The following is an 18,793-nucleotide window of genomic DNA, read 5'->3' on the forward strand; positions in this document are numbered from 1 at the left end:
CTAAAGAATACAAGATTAATACATGCCTAAAATCAAGAAATTCAGAAACCACTTTTAATGAAAAAAATACACATAAATATGAAAATCTGTGAATCTTATCAAAGATCCAATAAAAGAAATGCAATGAAGTAGAAATACAAAGGAAAAATGATAAGCTTAAACTGGTCAATCAACAATGCTGTCCCCTAAGGTGCCTGGGTGGCTCAATTGGTTAAGCACTGGGCTAGGTTTCAGGTCAGGTCATGACCTCAAAGCTGGTGAGGTTTGTGGGTTTGAGCCCCGGGTCAGGCTCTGCAGTGCCACTGCAGAACCTGGTGGGATTCTCTCTCTCCACCACTCCCTTTCCATCTCTCTCAAAATATATAAACCAAAAAAATATATAAGGATATTAACCTCTAAATACCCATTGCCCTACATTTGGGGAAATTAAAGAGATGTGAGGTTCAATCCAGAAAAAACAGGAACTTCGTAATTAAGGGAAACATACTAAAATAAAATACAATAAAAACAAAAGTCCACAGATACAAAAACAAAAGGATTTCTAAAGTGCATGCATGTTTAGTTTTAAAAATAATCAAATCCCCCTGGGGTGCCTGGGTGGCTCAGTCGGTTAAGCCTCTGACTTCAGCTCAGGTCATGATCTCATTTTGTGGGTTCGAGAACCACGTCGGGCTCTGTGCTGATAGCTCAGAGCCTGGAGCCTGCTTCTGGTTCTGTGTCTCCCTCTCTCTCTTCCCCTCCCCGCTCATGCTCTGTCTCTCTCTGTCTCAAAAATAAATAAAACATTAAAAAAAAATTCTAAAAGAAAAAATATCAAATCCCCCAAGAAGGCAAAGAAAAACGCTAATCTTCTAAACTGATGTATTGTTTATGATATTTTATTCTGGACCTAGAAGTCCAACACTACTGATTCACTACTGTAAGTGATACAAAGCTCATTTTAATTAACACTTTCCCTAAACATTTCTAAAAGGCTAATTTTAATTTGTGCCTATTTGAAGAAAAAGTCAACTACCAAATCCCTTTACTCCAAGTCATGATTTTTTTGAAATCTCAGGAAAATACACACTAGAAATTAACAAAAAGAGGAGAGGCTGAAGGCTGTTTTACTAGTAGATATATATTCTTGTTCACAATCTATAAATATATTCAAGTACCCATATCAAGAACTCAAAAGATCATATGTGAAGCATAACGCATAATGTATTTAATACTACTTAATATATAATACTTAAAGATATATTTAACATTTAATAACATTAATATTTAATATACTCAGTACAAAAACTATAATCAGCTCAACTTATTCTTTTTTAATGAAACTCTATATACAAAACACTATGCTAGGTTTTATGGGAAACGTGACTATGGCAGAGGTGCCTGCTCTCCCAAAACTAATCATAGCAAAATATATCTAAGTACCAACCATGTGCTAAGAATTACGCTAGGTGACCTTAAATAAATCATTAAAATCATCTCACTTAATGCTCATAATCTCATAGCCCCATCTCTCAAATTAAGAGAACTCTAAATTTTCAGAATCCATCTGAATTTACGAGGTGCCTATTACATGCCAGGTACTTTTATTCCAGCACTGGAAATACTGTACTTTAAGTGAAACATTAAGTTTCCAATTCTCTTGGAGCTTATGTTCAAGGGAGGGAGAAGGGAGAGGAAACCCTCCCCCCACAAGATGATGTATTAAGAGGTGGAGGGGACAACTACAAAGACGGGTTCTTGGGCCCTGACATTAAAGCTAAATACAAGAGACATTTCAAGGTTCCACAGGAAAAATAGCATTCTAGGCAGAAGACACAAACTTGGCAAATTCAGAACAGAAAGAACACTAAATTGAGACATTCTGAGAAAAGGGTGGGAGATAAAATGGAAAAAGGTAGGAAAGGACCAGGTCCTTCAAGGACCAGGACCATCTAGTAAGAAGGCCAGAGTAAAAATCTAACAACACTGGAAAGGCCCTGCAATAAGTCACAGCAACAGATTCACGTTTTAAGATGGTTTCTGTGAATAGCATAAACAACATGGAGAGATCAAGGAGATAAAGTAGAAGGCAGAAATACTCTATGATTGGTTACCTGAAAAAGGTAGGAGCAATGAAGTTAGAAAAAAAGAGGTAAATCCAGAATTTGGTTAGGAAGTGCAGTCAACAGTACTTGTTAATAGGTGTGGAGCAGAAAGAATAAGGGGGAGAAAGGAAAAATCAACCACATCCCTAAATTCTGTTTTGGGCTGAAGAATCTGGGTGATGTGCAAGTTTGGGAGAGAAAACAAGAGATTAGTTTGCCATTTTAGGATGCCCATAATCACAGACAAATGGTAATCCAAAATTTAACCTGGACCTCCTGATTCCAACTCCTATGCTCTCTCCAATATCCTGACAGGTGCTTGATGTGGCCATAACCTATATATAGAATTCAAAATGCCAAATCAATCTTCCCTTTATTACAACCAAGATCACTTACTAACAGATCATAAAAAGATGTAAAAAGAGATAGGGAATAAACTGCTTTATATGCATTCTTCCAACTGATTCACCAACCAGTGAGGAATGTAAGAGAGTAAGTCGGGCTTTATGTTTAAAGTTCTTAAATACCTTAACAAAGTCTACATTTCATGCAATAATAACGATCAGCTAGAACACAAGTAATGAAAAGAGCAGACAATGGAGTTCAACAAAATACTCAAACTTAAGCCCCCCCCCCATGGGGTAATCTAATGAGATTACCCAATCAAGCATATTTGAGCCAAGTCTTCATTTTAGCAGATTCTGGGAGTTTGGCTTCCAGATTGTGATACGAATTATTGCTACTCACATCTTTAATAACCCTAAAAAAAATCCTAAAATTATTATTCCAATAGATTAGGTTCAAAATTCTGACTTGACCATTAACTAGATGCCTGACACTGGACAAGTTACCTTAATCTCCTTCAACTTCAATTTCCACAAGCATAAAATAAGACTAAGAATGGTACTAACTCGAAAGTTGAATGTTACATGAACTGAATAAATATAAACTGCTTAACCTTTGGCAAATAGTATGTACTCAAATGGTAGCTATCATTATTGTTAAACTTGATTCGTGACAGTTTTTCCTGCAGTTTATCCACTAATTTTACTTCAAATGATTCTTGTAAGAATAATATTTTTGATATAGCATTAATCAGCATTATACATGCATAAGAAAATGACTGGAATTTTGCCTTAAAATACTCCAAAAAAAGGTTAAATAATATTAAAATTGGTAAACCTAAATAATGAGAACACCAGAGTTCACTATTTTCTCTACTTTTGTACTTGAAAATTTCCATAATTAAAAGCTTCTGAGGGGCGCCTGGGTGGCTCAGTGTGTGAAGCATCCGACTTCAGCTCACATCATGATCTCCCAGTTCGTGGGTTGAAGCCTCACATCGGGCTCTGTGCGGACAGCTCAGAGCCTGGAGCCTGCTTTGGATTCTGTGTCTCCCTCTCTCTGTCCCTCTTCTGCCCCCCGAACCTCAAAAAGAAACAATAAAAAAAATAAAGAATAAAAAAAATCTTTTGAAAAATGAAAGGTTTAGTCACAAGTTTTAGTTCTTTGTCCAGCTTTTCATCATCCTGCTTCGAAGGAAGGAAAAGAAAAAAAGCATGGAAATGAGAAAAATACCTGCACTCTAGACCAAGCAGTGCCACTCCCTGGTTCATGTGGCATTAAGTAACTTTTCTACCTTCTTGGTCTCCAACCGAAATGGAAAATATTAGATCAAGTTTGAAAAGTCCACAAAATATTATGCAAACATAGGCCAGAATTATTACCATCTTAACATCTATAGCCTACTTGTTTTTCAGTCCTGGGGTCAAATAAAACATCAAAGCTTAAGACCCTGAGATAACAAGAGTGACCACTATCTAAGAAGCCGGATGTGAATGAAAAGGAACAAATCCATAACCTGGAATTATAACCTAACCATGCACACTTGCTATCCAGAGATATGTTGGGCTTCTAGATTCCTTTATCTACTTCTGTGTCAATATATCACGGTAAATTACAAGGCAGAATTCAGCTAATGTTCAATAATTTTGAATGTACTTTTTGGGGTGGGCCTAGGTAGCTCAGTCAGTGGGGCACCCAATTCTTGATTCTGGCTCAGGTCATGATTTCACCTGAAGTTCATGAGGCTCTGTGCTGACAGCATAGAACCTGCTTAGGATTCTCTCTCTGCCCCTCCCACGTTCAAGTGAGAGTACTGCTCAAACACTCTCAAAATAAACAAACATATGAATGTAGTTTCTGGAAACTCCCAACTCAAAGCTCTATGTAGAACCAAAAAGACTTTATCTCTACAAGACTTCTCAACACAGTTAAATCTAACACAGCCAGCTAAATTCAACTAGATCTGAGCAGATCAGGGGGTTTTACAGATCTGTCTCCAAATCCTAAAATACTATTGTTCCCACAACAATCAGCTCTAGCTAAAAAATCTCTTATGCCACCATTTTAATTAGCTGAATGAAGGGGGATTCCAAGGTTTACCACAAGGTTACAGTGAAAACTGGTATCCTTAAAACAAGATGGCTATAAGCCATCTTTCAACTTTGGGTTATTCAAACATGAGTTTAGACACACAATCCTTCTCACCAACTTATTTGTCCTCAATTGACTAGAATCACATAAAAATGTAAATAAACTTGTAGCAGTTTTTCCCATGTAAAGATTCTTTAGTCTAAACAGTAGCCCCATTCCAACTAAAGTCCAATTGGAATGAAAATTTACAAAAGGATTAAGGAACTTTGGCTTACGTTTTAATACCAAAGAAAAATTAAAAGGCGCTGCTGCAAACAGATGTGTCTGAACACATCTCTACGTCAGTTTTGGTTACCTCTGCCTTCAACTTTAGTCTTAAGTTGTTCAATCTAAAATGCTACCAAAAAAAAAAGTCTGACGTAGAATAGTTGCCAGTAGTGCTGCTGCTTAATTCTGATAAGATAAATCTTAAAAGTAAAGGAAGCCAACTTACGGACTTAAAATGAGGGTAAAGTCCTTAACTTTAGCTCACCCCCCCCATTCCCCCTCGGTCTACCGACCATGGTTGCAACATTTCTGACACAAAAGACCTGAATCACTTGCCGAAGAAAGGACGTGGTTTCTCCTGTACGACTAGAGAACTGCCTTTGGGGCCCGGGTGTGACAGGGCCACTCGACGACCCATCAGCTAAGGCCTGCTCCCCAGCCTGGGCAACCGTAACCAGGCACCAACTTTTAAGAGTCAAGCGTACAGGTTCTCTTCAAAACCGAGTGGGTTTCCAAAGCGATCCAAGATTAACCCCGGAGAAAACTGTCCCGCGACACCGAGGGCGGGAGAAGACCGGGGTCAGTGACGGGGACAACTGAACACGTTCCCAAGACAGAACAGAATTTAGAAAATGAGACGTACACCGATGGGTAGCGTCAAACCGGGAAAAGGAGTTTAAAGGCGGCGCAGAAAGGGGTCAACCTACCCAATGCACTTTGCTGCAGGTCTTAGTTGTTTTATCAAAGCCCCAAAGCCTGGAAAGAAAGGTGGCGGTCCCAGCCAATAAGAAGCGAACACAAGCTGCACCTCGAGCGGCCTCAGGAGCCGTAGGCGGAGAAAGGAGGAAGCGCGCGTGCGCCGGGCGAGCTTTCAGTCGGGCGCGCGCAAGGGTCCGGGCCGAGGAAATGGGGGAAGGGTTGAAGAGGGAGATATGCGCACGCGCATGGGAAGGCCGCGCGGTCTCTGGGTTTCGAGCCAGGTTCGCAACCGCGCGCGCGCGCGCACCGTTCGAGCCACTCACCCCACCCCCCACCTTTTCGACCTGTAGTGCCTCGAAAACCTGAGAGGATCTGATGGAGAAACGCATAAATAACGGCGATACGTCTCCTGGGTCCTCCTGTAGCCGCCAACCCGTCACTACCCACAAAAGATTCAACAATAATTCACTCGTCCTTGGTATTTACTGCCCTTTGAGTGATTTGAATGCAGCATGAGGCCTACCTGAAACGCCGAAAACACGGTCCCGGGACTTATCTATCTCCGTTGGAACTACACAGCGGCCATTTCCCGACTCGGGCACGGGAGGAAAACCATAGAGGTATCTTCGACGCGCTAGCTCCTTTCCGTCACTTCCGATATGGGGCGTGGCCTTCAGTGCCGCTAAATATCTGGCCTAGCCCCGCCCACTCTTCCGCCCTGTACCGGTTTCCGGGCTGCTATTAGGATTTTTCCCGAGGCTTTCTGGGAATTCGCGTGGCTAATCTCGCGCGAGGATCTGGCAGCTCCGCCCTCCGGCCTTGAGCCACCGCCTCGTCTGCGTTGACGGTAGACGGTGGGCGTGGTGTATTGTTAAGAGGTGAAGGCTTCTGGCCACATGGTCTGATAAGCGGGTGTCTCTACTTCGCTAAGGGTACACTCTGAACCTCTCCACCCGCCCACTTTTTTGCTTGTTTGCGTTATTTTTTCTGTGCCGTTCAGACTAGAAACAAAAAGACCGTCTCAAGCCGAAGAAAAGACCGGAAGGCAAGAGGGCTGTGTTCACAAACCGAGTCTCCTCCTTTTGCCAGCAAAGCGCCTAGCTTTTTCCTAGACACCTAGCCGGACGCTTGGAAGTGTCGCTTTTGCTTTGAAATAAAATGTGCCAAACGCACTTCAATAGTAGAAAAATGGCCACAAGCTAACTACCTTATAGAGTGGCGTGAGACCAGCTCTGCTATCCCTAAAGGAGTTTGCATCGCAGTATTCTGAGCTTCTTAGGCTGTCTTGGTTTGCATCAGAGGATGGTGCTTCTTTCCTCCCGATGGTGCTTGGGCACCTCAGAACGTTGGCATAGGCATAAAAATAATCCACAGCACGAAGCATAACGATTTTTTGTGCCGTCCGAGAAAACAGCTCAGTATAGCTTTGTCTGCCAAAAATGTAAGTCAGATTCCAAATTGGCAAATCGGTTTTGATTTGGACAGAATTTCAAGTAAGAGCCATAGCATTTCCTATTAGTACTTGTCTGGGTTGCACTTTCTTCCATAGGGCCTAAAACCGTTATTACTTTGATGTTTAGGGAGTTAAACTATCTTAAAGATAATTAACTGTAATTAGCAACCAGTCTTCTGCCAGTTAAATCCAGTGTTGGGCCCTAGTTATGAATTTTACAGTGTTTAGGGCATTTTCTCATCCGATTTACCAGCTCAACTAGAAAAAATATCTCATTTTCACCGGATACATTCTGTTTTCTCTCGCTATAGAGCCTGCCCCTCACCCCACCTCCAACACCATCTGAATGTGGAAGCAGTAATCTTTGGGCTGCATGGTGCACTGATAAGTTCCCAGCATTTAGTAGGTGCTGGGTAAGTATTTGCTGAATGAGTGAACTATACTAAAAGAAAGAACCTAACTGTTAATAGCTCAATATAACTCTGGTATTTTGCACGTACAGGGGGTGGAAGGTTGTTGAAAGGTTTTAATCAGAAGTATGACATGGTCTATTTGAAAAAGATCTTTAAGCTGCTATGTGAGAAAGGGATTGACACTGGGTGGAGGGGGGGTCAGTTAGGATGCTGTTTTAGTAGTTTAAGTGAGGTCCTGATAATCATGGTAAGAAAAGGAAAAATTGTAAATATAGTTTAGAAATGAGATTGACAGGTCTTCCTGATGGACTGGATTAGGACTTTACAGAAAGGCAGTAAATAATGTTGTTACCTAGGTTGTGGCCTTGATTAACTAGGTGGATTTTGGTACTGTTATAATAATTAGGAAGATTGGAGAGAATGATAGGAAAGGGAAGAATGAATAGGTTCAGATATAGGATCAGGAATTCCATTTTTAATATGTTAGGTTTGAAATGTGTGTGAAACATCCAAGTAGAGAGGCAAAATATGAAGTTGAACATGGGGGGTTGCAATTCAAAGGAAAGTTCTGGCTTGGAGATGAAGTATTAAAATGATACCATGGAATGAAAGATATATAGAGAGATGAGATGACCTGGGACTGAACCCTAAAGAATCCCAACATTCAGAGATTTGTTAAGAGAGGAGGAGGAGCCAGTAAAGGAAACTGAGAAAGAATAGCCAATGAAATAGAAAGTAAGTGAAATTAAGTGTATTGGTTATCCATTGCTGTATAACAAATGACCTCAAACATCTACTAGCTTAAAACATTTATTTTTTCACAGTGTCTGTGGGTCAGGAATCTGGGAGAAGTTATCTGGATGGTTATAGCTTAAGGTATCTCATGAGTTTGCAGTCAGTCTATCAGCTGAGACTGCAGTCATCTGAAGATTGCAGATTCACTCCAAGATCATTCAGGGTTGTTGGCAGGAAACCTCAGTTCCTCATCACATGGACTTCTCCATAGGATGCCTGAGTGTCCCTTTACATAGTAGCTGGCTTCGCCCCACCCTCACCCCCATCCACCCAGAGTAAATGATCCAAGAAAGGGAGAGCCCAAGACAGAAGCTACAGTCTATTATAACCTAATTGCAGAAGTGACACACTGTCTCTCTGCTGTATTTCACAAAGACCAACCCCTGGTACAGTGTGGAAGGGGACTACACAACAGTGTGAGTACCAGGAGGTAGAGATCATTGGAGACCATGTCGAAAGCTGACTACCACACCGAGAGAGAACGTGTTTTAAGTGTGTGAGGTCAAAAAGATGAAGGATAGAATATGCTCATATGCTGTTTCGCCTGCAGAAAAAACTAAGTGAATACAGTAACTGTACCTGCCTGAACTGAGCCAGGCAGGAATAGTGAAACATACAAGCACCTCAGACATCTCCCAGCTACTTCAGGTCACACCCTTCTGCTTCTCATGTTATAGCTTTCCATTTGATTTTAGAAACTTTCCTTCTACCATTTCACAATAACTGACAACTCACAAGCTTCCTGACACCCACTTCCACAAGTAAACTTAAGGTATTTTTAAGATAAAATAAGAAATCAATTGTAGTACTTATGTATTTCTTGGTCAACTCTGCTACCATTTTTGTTAGATTCCTTTTTTTTTAAATTTGTAACTGATTAAGTTTTTGAAGATCATACCCTAATCCTGTTTTTCCATAGATTTGTGGTTTTTATTGTGTGATTTTTGCATAGCACAGTGATTTTTATGAACACATATGTTGGATTAGAGCAAAACTGCATAACAGTCAATATGTAGTCCTAATTTTAACAGCAAAGAAATTGAAGCTTGAAGAGGTAGAGTATCTTGCCAAAAGTCACATGGCTGTTAAGTAAGGAATTCAGATTTTATCAAAGGTCCATCCGGCTCTAAAACCACCTTGTTTCCATAGCAGTATTCACCCACATAAACAGTTAAAATAGAGATAATATTAGATTAACCTCACCTCAATTGTTGTTCCTATTTTATGCAATTTGGTACTTCCCATGTGTCTTATTCTAGGTAATAGAATATATACTCTAGCAAAAGTGTATATATGCCTATTTACTTATCTGAATAGTTCTCTATTATCCATAAAGAAACAAACTTATAAATTTCATAGTGTCCAAGCAATAATTAAATGGTCTTGCTAGATGAATGATGCATGATATAATTTTACTTGGTGTATTTTAAGTATTAATATTTTCTTTCATTTCAAATTTCCTTTTTCATATATTCGAATAAGGCACAAGATAAGTAATAATATTACTGCTGCTTCCTGCCTTACTGCGCTTTCTCAGCAATGACAGGGTTGAGGATTATCAGTCTAGATCTTACCTGAACCACTCATTGCGTATACCACAGAATTACTTAGAGGAGGCCAAGTAGTTCCAAGATCTGGGCCACAGTGGTATGCTACACAAGGATAAATATGAAATGAAAATCTGTGGGAGGGTTTCAGGCCATTATATTTATTAGTGCTGTAAGAAAAGATAAGACATGAGGGGACAGGTATCAAAATGGGCAGAAGTTGTCGATTCACTGGTCCAAGATGACTATTTGGTGTGATATCCTTCTGCAACCTAGACAGCTCAAGGGTGGATTTAGGTGCACATTAACTAAAAGTTGAATGTTTAAAGGGTTAGAAAAGTAAGGCACTAAGGGTAGATACAATAAAATAAGAGGTGAGAGAGAAAGCAGAATTGAATAATCTCTCTGAGAGGCTGGCTCAGTTGTAAACATATGAATTACCTGCATGGAAAGCATATTCTCATCAACTTTCCAGAAATAAACAATTGCATTAATGTCAAAAAGATGATCGAGTTTTGAAAAGTAGATAAAGTCCACTGGCTGAACTGTGATGCCATATTTCAGTCTGTAATTCAACATGTTTTTCATCAAGATAGGTAATAAATGTTCCACAGCCGAACCTTCTGTGCTCCTTCAAAATTTGATCATGCTCGGTTTATGGAAATGCCTGACTCTTGCCCCATTAAAATGAAAGGATTTAAAGAGCAATGTATGGGAGAGGAATAAATTTTAGTCAAGGCATTAAAGTTACTAAGAGTCTTGAGATAAGTCCAGGTCATAAGCAAAATTCTGGCCATCTTTGCAAATGGGTTGTGCTTTCTGTATAAGTAATATGATCTTATTTAGGGTCATAATAATTTTATTTTGAATGTTGGTAAAATACTTTTACCTTGAGTCCATTCACTTTGGATGTTCTACAAGCATTATTAGACACCCAGCTGTTTTACTCCCAATCCTTTAGCTGTTTATAGAGAAAACTGCATTCAAATTTTGTTTTGCAATGAACTGGTGAAAATTTTCATAATGAGAATATACATCTATAATCACTTTGTAACTGATTTTGATGCAGCATGAATTTTTTTTTCCCATGGAAGGGACAAGGCCTTCCCTTAACTGCCTTATCTTATTTCTAATATTATGTCTCGTTGTCAGCATATATCATTTACCTTAGAAACAAAATATTTTACTTTGTTCTATTAAAAAATTGTTTATAGCATTTTCATCAAATCTAAAAAGCCAATTATAAGATGCACTATTATTTTAGTACCAGTAAGAAAGAAAAAATCCAGCACATTAATATTGTTCATCCATTATAACATACATTTTAGTTTCAGAGTAGTTAAAATGTGCAAAAATATGCATTATAAAAGTAATGTAATATGGTATTTGATTATATCATAAAGTTAAATTTTTAGCGTCAGTATAAATAGAGCAATTACAGATACAATATTCTCATAACAAATTTGCCATGAGTTTACTTCAATTTATGTATTTGTTTTATTAGGACACGTTTTTCATGTAAGTTAAAATATAGAGAATTTTCTAATTATTTCATCATTCTTTAATAAATTCTATTTAAAGAAGGAAACACATGAAAGGAGCCAAGGGAAAAAACCACATGAACTGTGGAAACAGAGCCACAAGTGAATAAGTCTGTCTTAAAATAGAATAAACAGAAATCAACTCATTCTATACATTGGAAATGGTTAAGAAGTAAAAAACAATAAAAAGCTACAAAATTAAGAAAACTCATCCTATTGAAATTAATAAAAAAGGGAAGGAAAGAGAGTTGGTGAGAGAGAGGGAAGGGAAAAAAGAGAAAGACTCTTACATCTAGGGAAGTTAGTTAAAAATATTTGAAGAAATCTGACTAGGTAGCTAGCTTTCCTTTGTTTCTCTAGAAAAGTAAAAAAGGTTCAATTCGAATACAAAATAGAATTATTCTTGGCATTAAAGATTGGGGATGGGTTGGTGGAAATGGAAGTAAATAGAAATGATATCTATTTAATATCTACTAGCCCCACATACTGTGATAATAATTTTGTTCATTATTCACAAACAATCCTCAAATGTATTGGCATCTGTATTGTATTAATGCAGAAACTGATATTTTTTAGGATTAAGAAAATTCACCCAACAGGTAACAAATTGAAAAGCCAGTGTTTTTAACTCAAAGTTAAGTTTAACTCAAAGTCTATGTCTTTCTACTACTTTTTTGGCTGAGAATTTGCAATATTGGAGTGAGAGATTGTAAATTCCATCCGTCTGGATGTGTTTGAGATTAGGTCAAAAACACTTTGGGGGAGTATTTTGTGAGAAATTATGTTTGGAGGCAGTCCAAATGGATGTCTTCCAAATTACCAAGCAGCTCTAACCTCCTGGAAAACTACCCCATCAATTATCCCTATAGTTGAGTAGTTTTAGGAGAAAAATGGGGTGATCCCAAAAGACCTGGATTTTTCCCTTGTAGCTGAATATCACTTGTTTACTTATCATTTTGTTTAAAAGTGGCCTGTCTTCTGAAAGCAAGGTCAGTCTTTGTGGGTTTTTAGATAGGGGCTTTCATCATGCTTATTTAGCCTTGTCCTCTTCAACATCCAATATCCTAACTAGTAAACTGAAGCAATGATAGGAGCCTGCTTTTAAAAAGGCAAAGGTTTTTTAGTGCTCAGTCACTAAATCTCAGAGTAAAAATAATATAGGCTTCATCCCTGTGAAAATTACAAAGAAATGAAATACAATAAAAACTAAACTTTGTTAGAAAACTTTATGAAGACAGGCTATCTCTTTTATCTATTAACCAAGTAAGAATTGCTAAAAAAAAAAAAAAATCCTAAAGAAAGTTCATTAAAAATTTATGTATATTTGTATAGACATAGGAAGAATAAACCTCAAAATGATACAGTATTTCTACTTGGATGGCCACATTATTTTAAAATAATTTTTCCTTTGCTTTTCCTTATTTCCTAAAGTTTCTACAAGAAGCATTACTTTTATAATAAAACTTTAAAATTTAGATTACATAATTTTATTTGAATTGTGTAAGATCACGAGGGGTTAACGAAGAAAAGATATTTTTTGTGTGTTGTTCTTATAAATCAGGTGTCAGAACTCTAACAAAGAGGAATAAAATATCTGTTACTAAATCGTGTTCTTGATAAGCCTAATTCTAAATTACTGCTAGGGGGCTATTATTTCTTCCAAAAAGAATTTCTCTGAGTTTCTTTCTTTCTTTTTTTTTTCTTTCCTGATTGCCCTACAGTCTTATGTTTTGTTTCATTAATCTTCTTTTGAGCAGTGAAAGGAAGTACTATCATTCAGTGAGAAAACAATGTATGTTAAGTTGTTTGCTTCCATTTAAAAGGAACTTATAGAGCAATGCCAGGGTGGCTCTGTCAGTTAAGCATCTGTCTCTTGATTTTGGGTCAGGTCATGATCTTCAGGTTCTTGAGATCAAGCCCCGCTTTGGGCTCTGTGCTGACAGTGCAGAGCCTGCTTGGGATTCCCTGCTCCCCCCCCCCCCCAAAATAAATAAGTAAACATGAAAAAAAAAACTTTAATAAATAAATAAAAGGAACTTATATACTGAATTCCAACCAACCATGATAGATATGCCTAAAAATGGCTTGATCTTTTCCAGGACAATTAAAAAAAAATTTTTTTTAATGTTTTATTTATTTTTGAGAGAGCGAGACAGCATGAGCAGGGGAGGGTCAGAGAGAGAGGGAGACACAGAATCTGAAGATAGGCTCAAGGCTCTGAGCTGTCAGCACAGAGCCTGATGCGTGGCTTGAACCCACGAACCACGAGATCATGACCTGAGCTGAAACGGGATGCTCAACCCACTGAGCTACCCAGGCACTCCTCCAGGACAATTATTTTTAAAATTTATTTTGTCACAGTGGAATCTGGCTGGTTAGGTTAAAAGTTAAGGACCACTGGCTCGTTTTTAAATTCACTTTTAGAAAGGATTGTAAAATCATAGACCTGAGTTTGTTTTTCTAGTGTTTGTGCCATTTTTTTTTGTTTTTATGTCCATGAAAACAAACTCCAGAAACAAAACAAAACAAAAAAAACCCTTGCTTGATTTCTGCTAACATAAACCCTTCCAGTAGCTTTGCTTAGACACAGAATGTCTGGAAAATATTTTAGGGATATATCAGGGAGATATTTCTGGCAATGGCACATGAGATGATCTGTTACCCCCACAATGAAATGCTCATTGTTTGAAAATGAGTTCATTAACGTGCTTAAAAATCATTCAGGAGTAGGAGCCATACAAATATTTATCATTATTGGTCATTTGCAATTTATTCATAGAGATCCAGCTGGCAACCATCTGGTGCATAAAACTGAAAACTGAAGGGAAAAAAAAACTAGAAGTCACTGAAAAAATATAATTTAGTCTCCGTACGTCCTTGACACATATTGAGTTAGTGAATTAGTTGTTAGTGGAATGAGGTGGATACTTTATAATAGCAGATACATATATGGAATTTAACACAAAAGTAAGTTGAAATTTTGTTTGCAAGTATATGCTGAAAGACAAAATGAAGCAGTAGCAGTATCATAATTAATAGACAAATGTACCAGGGAGTATAGGCTAGGCTGTAGTAACAGAGGACTCTCAAACACACAGTGCCTCACGTGCAGTAGCTTTTCCTCTCGCAACACTTTCAGGCAATTATATCAGGTTAGTAAAAATTCTTTAGGCAGTAATTCAGGGTCTTAAGCTGTGCTGTGGTTCCTTCATCTCCTAGGGCCCATGGTCAGAATTCAAGGGTCCACAAACCTCCAAAGGATCCATGAATAGAATTCAGAGCTGTCAGTGTACTCGTATAGGGAAAATTACATCCCTTTTAACTCTGAACCAAAATTTATCATTTCCTATAATCATGAATGTGGGCAAAACCACAGAAGTATTAGCAGTACTTGTGACTTCATAGCAAATACAAATTGCAGATTTGTTGTTGTTGTTATTGTTGTTATCAAGCTTCCAGATGATTACATCCCTGGTTGTTACCTTGAATGTAGCCTTTTGAATGAGTTCTGAGCCAGAACCAACCAGCTAAGCTAAGGTTGTTACTTTGAATGTAGCCTTGTGAATGGTTCTGAGACAGAACCAACCAGCTAAGCTGCTCCTGACGAACTGAAACCAGGAGAAAATATGTTTTGGGGCGCCTGGGTGGCTCAGTCGGTTGAGTGGCCAGCTTCAGCTCAGCTCAGATCTCACGTTTTTGGGTTCGAGCCCCGCATCAGGCTCTGTGCAGACTGCTAGCTCAGAGCCTGGAGCCTGCTTCGGATTCTGTGTCTCCCTCCCTCTCTCTCTGCCCCTCCCCCTCTCATGCTCTGTCTCTCTCCGTATCAAAAATAAATAAAACATTTTAAAAAATAAAAAAAAAAAAAGAAAATATGTTTTAAGTGCTAAGCTTTGGGATAATTTGTTAAATAGTAGTAGAGAACATATATCCACATACTATCATATCACTAATTTTATAAATAATTTGATAATTTCATTCAATATAATTTATGTTCTTTATAATTCTAATATAGCGTTCTGAGAGGGGATCCAGGGGCTTCTTTAGTATGCCAAAAGAATCCATGATACAAAAAAGATTAATATTACTCATGGCCTCATTGTTGCCTTTTGCTAGCTGGCAAAAGGGGGAGAGAACATGGAGGTGTACCTCTTTTTTATCTCCTTGGCCAGAAGAAGCAGATACCATTTTTAATCACATTTTCAGGGGGCGAACTAGTCACATAGCCACAATTTGATGCAGTGGTGGCTGGGAAATGTAGTCCTTGGTGAACTGCCATTTGCTAGCCATTGCTCCATGTTAGGGGAGGATATATTTTAATAGATAGTGCCAGAGAAATGCCCAAATATTAAGAAAAGCAGTGAAAATAATATCTACTAGAATAAAATCTTAAAGTTAATTTGGAAGTTAAATAGAGTCCAATGAAAGAAGCAGAGAGTAATGACATAAACCGTTTTCTATGAATTGGTTTTTATTCCAAGCAAGAAGACAGGTATAGATCTGAAGGTGTAGGGAAGTAATTTGAGTCCAGAATCTAGATCGGAAAATCAGAAATGAAATTTTTATTTAGTTGTCCTTATGAATAAATTTTGTCAGGTTGTGAACACAGAATCTTAATATTTCTGAATTAATGAATGGGATAGAACCACTGTTCATTCAGTGAACCAATGTTCATTCATTCATTCAGTAAACATTTGCTGAGAGCCTACTATGTAATGGAGTCTACAGTAAATACTGGAAAAAATGAGATTGCCAAAAATAAGATAAGACCTCTGTTTCTAGAGATCTAATGATGAGGGAAATGGCTTAGCGAAATAAATCTGTACAGTGTTCTCTGTTGGGTGCTGTGACATACATAGCCACAGGGTGCTAACAGCAGAATAATTACTTTTTTTATTTCAACATGCCTTAGGCTAAAAACATGCTATTAAGTTGGAATGTCAGGCTTCAGTTTTTAAATAGGGTAGGATTTCTTTGGGATCGTTTATGGGGCTCCTCCCAGGATCCCTGAATCCACAAAGTAAAGCTATCCCTCAGTGTTCACAGAAAGCTTTCAAAATATTCCAGTCCTCTGCTGATGGAGGAATGGTAAGAAAGAATTCTTGATAGTCAATCAGATGCTCTCATACACCTAGTGTCATGTGAAAAATTAGTTATCCTTTGTTCCTTCCAATATTGACAAGCTGATCAGTGACTAAGGATTCCTGAAGAAAAATCAGACACAGGGAAACTGGGCTGCCAATAGTTAATCAGGTGTCTTTACCAAGATTAGTCAAGCCTGTTTTTCCTTGGATTGTGTCAGCCCCATGCTCAGTGATATGGCTTAATGAGTAAGCAAGAGTGTAGGCTGGCTCTCAATCCCATTTGAACCTAAGGGTGCATGTTGTGATGCAGACAATATATAATTACCAGTCATAGGTGCTGGAAGTTTCTTCACAAAATAGCACCTCTCCACACTACTCTCCTCCTGAACACCTGTCCCTATTAACTGCCCCCCTCTGCAACTTGGAGTTTCTAACATCACATCTATTCTCCCTGCTAAGCCAACAGCATTATGCAAGAATTATATTCAATTTCATAATGTTGAACATTCATCATTCAACAAATATTTGTTGATAAATTATTCCTTGGGTGAAATAATGAAATATTATACATTTTGACAAATAAATGATAGGAAATGTCTCATTGAGCACAAGTAACTTCACAACAAGAAACTTCTAAAATCTATATTATTGAAACATCACTCTTTGTCATTGCCATATATCAGAAAAAGTAAGGGAGTGATTATCGTTCTATTTAAAGAAACATATAATTTTTAAGAGCTTGTCTTCAAAAGGACCTGACTTATAAAGATACTACTCCTGGCATTCTGCCAATTGACATTATTTTGCCTCTGTGATAGGTAGTTCATACCCTCCCTTCGGTCAGTTTAAAGCCGTGGTTCTCAAGCCTGGTGTCAACACACTGGTGAGTCACATTCAGTTGTGTGACATTTTGAATGCAACTGTTTTATTACCAATGTCATGATATGAACTGAGATACTCCTTCCTCCTTCTACCAGAGAAATGAGTCATCATGTATCCCAGGTCATCAAGCAGATGGTCCTGGAACAGCAGCAGCCTCCCCTGGGGACTTACAAGAAATTCTCAAGTCCCACCACAGAACTACTGAGTCAGAAACTCTGGGGATGAGGCTTACCAAGCCATTTTTAACAAACCCTTCAGGTGGTTGTAATGTAAGCTCAGGTTTGAGAACCACTGTAACAGGCCCATTCCCAATTGACCAAATGGTCCTTCTATTGTAAATAAACTCAGGAAAGAATCAAATGTTCCTTAACACAATAGGCTAGTGCTATTATTTCACAGAATAGAAGTTACATTAATCAGAGGAATATGACAGTTCTGGACAATGAGGGAAGCAGGGACAGTTGTAGGTGCCCCTAGGTAACCTGAGTCAAGGAAGGAGGATTGGCTGCAGCACTTACTAGAGTAAAGATTGAACTGAAATCTGAACATGTGCCATCCGCCCCCTGCAACATTTGCTTGGGACACAGCTCTCCCCTTTTTCCTGCAGAGCCAGAGAGTCCTAGAAAGAGGGAAGTCACTCTCAGCATCCATCATGGTTTACTGTTAATGGCATAAGAAGAAATCTATTCTAGAAAATTATCTAGTAAGGACAGACCGAAGGAGGATATGAGTACACTAGATAGCTGATAGCAGAGCTTGCGAAGGAATTAGGAGCAAGGGTGGGGCAAGGGTGGGGGCTGAGGTTGGGAGAAAAACTCCTCTGAAGCAAATTAGGAATGCCTCAAAGACCTGAGGGGTTTTTGCCTACCTGTGTGTTAAAGTCACAAGTCCCAGTTCATTCTAATTAAGTTGCTTTTGGGATGATTTTACAGCAAAAACAACTGCTTAGGATGCCATTATAGTTCATTGTGAGAAGACCAGATGGTACCCCATCTGGGAAGACGGCTTCAGTCTCTGATCATAGGCAGGGCCTTCTCACTTTCACGCTCCAAGCTAAAAATTCAGCCGCCAGTAACCCAAAGGGCCACTAGACTGTTGGCTCTGACTGACTGCTGTGAGCAGTCAGTGGAGGAAGCGGAATAAGCGGAGCAATGCCCCAGTGTCCTTGCACAGCTGATAACTCTAGACCTGCCGTCCCCAGGGCTCAGCCCCTTGCACTGTACAGAGAGCAGTGTACCCTGGAAGTCCGTGAGAGCCCACCATGGGACTGGGTACCCTGGAAAGTGGGTATGTTATTCTTGTCAGATCAGCTTGCTTTGGACTAGAATGAAGTGAAAGATAATGGCAATTTCAGAAAAGATAATATTCGTACAAAAGGCTAAATCTAAGCTAGATGCCTTAAACCAGGGGCGGGCAAGCTGCAGTTCATAGGCCAAATCAAACCTTCATCCTACAACAGGAGAATCCAATAGTTTTTTTCTACTTCTTTGACTTTTTCCAACAGTGGTTCTGCCTTCTATTTGGCAGCTTTTTTTCCCCCTTCAGTGATGGCTGTTTACTATCTGTACTGGGTGCTCATCTTGGTGTCCATTTAT

The 18,793-nt window shown here is 38.7% G+C and overlaps 1 protein-coding gene and 1 long non-coding RNA gene across 9 annotated transcripts in view; one reads left to right on the top strand and one right to left on the bottom strand.

Annotated features, from left to right (window-relative positions):
* BCLAF1 (BCL2 associated transcription factor 1) overlaps positions 1 to 6,138 on the bottom strand; it is a 30,064-nt gene extending 23,926 nt beyond the window's left edge. For all 7 annotated transcript variants that reach the window (XR_003910473.1, XM_029943578.1, XM_029943576.1 and 4 more), the window contains exon 1: positions 6,010 to 6,138. The gene's annotated coding sequence lies outside the window, so the exon portion shown is untranslated. The remainder of the gene's footprint in view (positions 1 to 6,009) is intronic.
* Positions 5,846 to 18,793, top strand: part of LOC115295579 — a 52,199-nt gene continuing 39,251 nt past the window's right edge. Inside the window, exons 1-3 of one of the 2 annotated variants that reach the window (XR_003910479.1) lie at positions 5,846 to 6,106; positions 6,487 to 6,927; positions 7,251 to 7,352. This is a non-coding gene — a long non-coding RNA (uncharacterized LOC115295579). The remainder of the gene's footprint in view (positions 6,107 to 6,486; positions 6,928 to 7,250; positions 7,353 to 18,793) is intronic. The other variant, XR_003910478.1, reaches the window with a different exon arrangement.

The sequence above is a fragment of the Suricata suricatta genome, chromosome 7, assembly GCF_006229205.1.
Source record: "Suricata suricatta isolate VVHF042 chromosome 7, meerkat_22Aug2017_6uvM2_HiC, whole genome shotgun sequence".
Taxonomy (NCBI): domain Eukaryota; kingdom Metazoa; phylum Chordata; class Mammalia; order Carnivora; family Herpestidae; genus Suricata; species Suricata suricatta.